Here is a 6,000-nt window from a genome sequence, read left to right as displayed (position 1 = left end):
CAAACTCAGAGCTCCTCTGAGCAGTTCATGGCCGTTTTGTTAAATATGTATCAGAAAAACACTGGAACTCATGAGAAATAAATCTCCATTTGCTCAGTTATGATTGTCCAGAGGTGTTTCACATATCATTGGAACACCAACCAGGAAGACAACAACTTTTGTAAACTAGGAAATATTTGAGTACCCCCAATAAAGATAGCTCTGCTTCCTAGAGATGGCAATCATCACCCTGCCAGGTGCTCTCTCTCTGCTGGGCATAGCTGGAATGAAGAGTGAGGGACTTAGTTGAAGAAACTTGCTGATACAGTGATTAAGACAAGGGAAATGGCATTTTTTAAGGAGGGGACTTTGATCCCATCTGCTTGGTTTCTGCTCCCTCCCCAGTGTGTAATAAAAAAAAAGATGTCTGCATGTCCTGAGAGACCTAATTTATCACTTGACAGCAGTCAGTTCTGTAGTTTGTGCTGGTATAAATCTGCAGGGGGCTGGGAGGGGCTTCAGGGTCCCTGCTGATCCACGGTGGGCAAGGAGAAGTCATACTGCTCACATGAAAATTGAATTTAGATTTGAAAGAGATTAACGTTCAGGACAAACAAGTGAAGGGCAATTTGTGTGAATGGATGTAATGTTACTCTTGTGGAATAACGATGCTGTGTGCAGCATGCAGGGGCAACTGGGAGTACCCCAATGGATAGGTTTTCCCTCAGCGTGGGACTTCAACGGAATATCCTCTGTCCTGCACTGTTCACTGGGAACATTTCCCAGTGGCCCGTATTGGCTGCTAGTTTGCCTGTTAAAATGCTTTCGACAGAGTGCAGAAAAGTCACACCAGACCCTTATCTTTAACTTGTATTTTCTTGTTTCCACATGTGGCTTCTCCTGACCCTTGCTAACCAACGGAATGGTGCACAAGACACCAGGACAACACAGAGTCAAAAATAGCAAGGGTTTACTTCTTAGCATATTCCTTATTTTATTTTTAATTTGTTTTATTTTATTATATTTTTGCTAGGAAGAGCATTTTACATTTTGTGCCATGTTCCTGCTGGCAGCAGCAGCTGGAGCCACCAGTCCACAGCGGGTAGCTGAAATGTTACCCTGGCTGGCCAAAGGTCAAGGCTGTGCTGACCTGCCCTGCTCCCTCTGCACTGCCAGAGCACAGAGGGAACTGTCAGGCTTGTATGGGGCTGGAGGGCAAAGTTGCTGATGAAGCTGGGAAGGGAACTGCAGTCAGGATCTCTGTCCCCTACCCTTGTTGGTTGGCAGGTTACATGAACTTTCAGATCACGAGAAATAGCTGCTCTTTCCACGTAATTTTCTGCATTCCTCATCCATATTTTTACTACTCCCAAACAACCTCTATTCCAATTTCATGAAAAAGCTGTGAGCAGATCAAAATGCCCCTTGTCATCTGGCATCTTCTGCTGTTATATTTACCTATAACAAGGACCAGTCCCACAGCTAATTCCTTCTCTCTCCTAAGATGTATCCCTACCCCAGAGTCCTTCAGTGCTCCCAGTTCATCCTTCCTTCACTGCCCCTGAGCTATACCTTTGACCCGTACATCTCTCTGCACTTTGCCCCTTCTTTATTGCCCAGAGTGGCAGATGCCTCAGTCCTGGAAACATTCAAGATCAGCTTGGACAGGGCTCTGAGCAATCTGGTCTAGTTTATGTCCCTGCTGATAGCAGGGGGATTGGACTAGATTACCTTTAAGAGGTCCTTTCCAACCCAAACTGTTATATGATTCTATGATTCTTGGGGAATTCTATGTCTTTCAGAGGAGATACAGTACTGACTCATGCCAGTTATTGGGAAAGACTCATCCAAAGTTTAACAAATAATTGTCTCTTCAAAAAGACATGTAGGACAAGTTCGTTAACAGGTTTTTCTTTGGTTTATGTCAATGGCTGGGATTGATTTCAGAGAACATAGGCATATGTTAGTTTGAAAAAAATATCACAGAGTGTTTTTTTGAGCCATCAGATTACTGCAGCAGCTGAATGTCAGCAAACTCTCAACCCCAACACAACACACATGCAGATTTCCTTTTCAGGAATTGTTGGGACAAATCCTTCTAGAAAGAAAAGAATTTTTTTCAGTAATATTTTCATTAGTGCTTCCCACAAGAAACTATGAAATAACTAAAGATGAGAAACTAAAATCCACCAAACTGGTGTAGAGTTTTAGTTTCCACACCTGGTGTTCTCCCCAAATTGGGAGTAGGCTTAACATTTTAATTTATTTAGTGATGTTATATTTTCTTCAAAGAGACAGATTTCTGTAGCTACTGTCTTAGTGAAAGATGCACAGGTTAATTTGCTTACTTCTCAGAGCTACTTCTCCCCAGGTGGAGGACTTGAATTTCCCTTTGTTGAAGTTCATGAGATTCCTGTCAGGTCATTTCTCCAACCTGTCAAGGCCCCTCAGAATGGCAGCACAAGGAGCTGTTGTATCAATGCTCTTGCCAGTTTTGCATCATCTGCAAAGCCGTTGTCCTGTCATACAGATTATTAATGGATATATGTTGGTCCCAGTATTCATCACTGGGATATATCACAAATTACTGCTTCTAGCTGGGCTTCACGCTTCTGATCCCAAACATTTGAGACAGTTTTGCGTGTTTCAAATCCAACTGACTGTGTATTCGTCTAGTATGAACTTTCTGATTTTATCCATGAAGTTTCTATAGGACACAGTGCTGAAAGCCTTGTTAAAATCAAGCTCTCCCTTCACTGAGCCTGTCTTCTTGTCATAGAAGTCTATCAGGTTTTTTGCCTCCTTCTTAAAGATAGGAGTGATATTTACTTTTTGCCCAGTCATCAAAAACCTCTCCCAATAGTTATGACCCTTCAAAGACAATTGAAAGTGGCCTCAGAGTTGTGCCAGCAGCTCCCTCAACACTCAGTACATTCTGGCAGGGCCCATAGACCTGTGCATGTCCAATCTGTATAGATAGTCCCTAAACTGCTTCTACTCCAAAGAGGGCAAGTCTTTCTTGTTCTGGACTTTTACGTGGGTCTTAGGTACCTGAAATTCCTGGAGGTTGCTCTTATCTGTGAAGACTGAGGCAAAGGTGGCATCGAACAACTTGGCTTTCTCCATGTACTTCGTCATCCAGTCCCCTGTCCCATGCAGCAGCAATCCCAAATTTCCCCTAGTTTTCCTTCTGCTCCTGATATACCTATAAATGTCTTTCTTGTTGCCCTTCACACCTCTCACCATATGCAGTGAGGTGGGCTTTGGCTTTGCTAACATCATCTCTGCATGCATGTAGTCCTCCCGAATCATGTAACACTGCTTCTACCACTTGTGTGCTTCTTTTCTGTTTGATTTTAGTTAGAAACTCCTTGTTCATCCGTATGGGCCACCTGATGGTTTTGTTTCATTTCAGGCTCTCTCTAGGGCTATATTCCATGAGATTTTTCCAAACAAGTCTGCTCTCCTGGTGCAGGGTTATGATCCTGCTTTTTGTCTTGTTTCTGCTTCTTCAGATCTTAAACATCACTGTACCATTGTCACTGCAGCCAAAACTGTCCATGACTTTCATTCTCCCAAGCAGTTCTTCCTTGTTTCAAAGAATCAGGTCCAGCAGAGCATATTTTCTCTTCTGTCTCTCAGTCAGTTCTTATCACATATAGTTAGTTACCAGTTATCACACACTTCAGAGACTACTTGGATTTCTTGTCCTTGCTCGGATATCTGCATCCAGCAGATATTGGGGTGGTTAAACTCCCTCATGAGAACCACAAGCTGCATATATGAGACTTCTTCCAATTGCCTGAAGAAGATCTCATCTACTTCTTTCTCTTCTGGCAATCTGTGGGAGACACCACAACACTGCCCTCATTGTTCTGCCTCTAATCCTCATCTGTAAAATCTTAGCTGGCTCAGACTCCATTCCAGGGCAGAGGTCCATATATACTTGCTGCTCTCACATACAGGGCAATTTCGTCTCCTTGCTGACCTATATCCACCCAAGACAGCACTCCAGTGACATGAGCTATCCCACAATGGCTCCATGATCCCAAAGAGATCAGAGCCCTGTGAGAGACACAGACCTTTAATTCCTTTTATTTCCTCCCACCCCAAGCTGCATTGGGGATCAGCTAAGTTTACAGCAGGAGATATATGAATATCCGCTACCTAAAGGCAAAAAAAGGAGACACATCAAATTTTAAATTCATTTCTAAAACTCTGGACTAGGAAGCAGATTGCTAAAATGCTGTTAAATTGTGATATTAAGTGGAGGGATCAAGGTAAGTACAAGAAAACAGTGCTTTTCCACACCTCAGTTACTGCCTTGAAATAATCCAAGGTCGGGTATAAAGGCAGTCAAGGTCTCATTTCATTTTAGCACCTGCTGGTTGACACTCCTATTAGAGAAATCATCGTATCTGCCCACTTTTACTGGCAATCTCAAAGAACTGTGTCTGCAGAATTATGGATCAAGCTTTTCCACTTGAAGAAATAAGGAGCAGAATATTTACAGAACAGAGATTTATTACATTCAAGAAGCCTAAAGTATCTGGTTAATTGCAGTTAAATTCCTGGAATAAATTGACAGTGTTCCAAACAAGACTTTATCAGCTTCTTTGCAATACACTCTGTTTTACTGGCATGTTGTTCAAAGGTTTCTATTGCAACTCATATTTAGAAGGGTTACATAAAACTTGATGTAGGAATGAGTGACAAAGGTTTTATTTATTTCATGTTATTATCTGTTGACTTTTAAAGACCTAGGTAACAAGACAAGTTAAGCAAGAAGTCAATGATTAAACTGAAAAAAAGAGTATCAACTCTGCTAGTTTTAAAAGATATTTAGAAAGTAAGAAGAATTTAAAAAACCCAGTTCTCTGAGTTGTAAGTAAATTGAAGTACTAAAATTTATCTGTTCTGCTTATTTAAAGTCTCTGATACTTATTATTATCTTCTTTTTCAGTCAATTTTTTTAGTATAATCTTTAATGTCTGAGGAGAGGCATATGTTTAGTAAATTTCACTTTTAGATCAACTTTACAATACAGCTTGGTTATGCTTTGTCAAATTTTCCAAAAAGATTTAAGACGATGTTTCTTCAGAGGAAATATTTTTGAATATAGAGAGTATCATGCTATAGCAGTGGCATAAAGGGCTTGCATAGTTTAAGATTGCAGTGCATCACCCACTTGAACAGCAGTTCTGTCACAGAAAATAGAGGTTCCCTTGCGTTTTTGAACTTCGAGTTACCTCACTCGGACTAAACTGAAAGTGGTAACAGGTAGGTATACCCTTCCTTGGCCTTCTCTGGAATGACCTGGTTGTGGAGGAAAAAAAATGCAGTTCAGGCTTTATGTACATTTCCAGTCGATGTCATATATCCAGGAGAAAAGTATTTCTGTTCTGGAAAACTAATGTTGCCACATGCATTATTTTTCTTCTCCTCTATCAGTCTTTTATTTGGCAGGATGCATTTTTAGAGGCTGCACATTAGTGAGGCACAATCTGACATACAGAGTCATCTGCTAGTATCTCGGTAATTTTCATGCACACAGGAAGGAATCCCTTTTGTTGTGTTTACATGAGGATCACTTTCAGGAAGTATGCATTACGTGTTGAATGTAATCAGTTTAATGATATTAGAACAGCAGCAGTTGCATCTAATAATCACAGTATTATTACAGTATTTGGTACCTTTGATGCTTCTGTCAGCTTCTACTGCTGTGTTTATCAGCAGCAGCTGTTACGGGGAAAGACTACCGGAAAAAGAATAGGGCATGACTTTTGCCCCTCAGTTGTCAGTGCCATTAATTTTATCATGTGTAGAGATTCTGTTTCCTTTGAGTAGAAATAGCAACACTTACACACAGACACCCATGTGTTTTGGCCAAAAAAAGTACATCTGTAGTTTGCTGCAGCTAAGAGTTAGCTGTAGTCCTCATGATAACTAGAACAGCAGCTCCATAGTTATCAATCATTGGTGCTGTCTTATTTTAATTTTTCACTCAAATTTAAAAGATCA

This window comes from Pseudopipra pipra, chromosome 5 (genome assembly GCF_036250125.1).
Source record: "Pseudopipra pipra isolate bDixPip1 chromosome 5, bDixPip1.hap1, whole genome shotgun sequence".
NCBI classification, from domain to species: Eukaryota; Metazoa; Chordata; class Aves; order Passeriformes; family Pipridae; genus Pseudopipra; species Pseudopipra pipra.
This window is presented reverse-complemented; position numbering follows the sequence as displayed.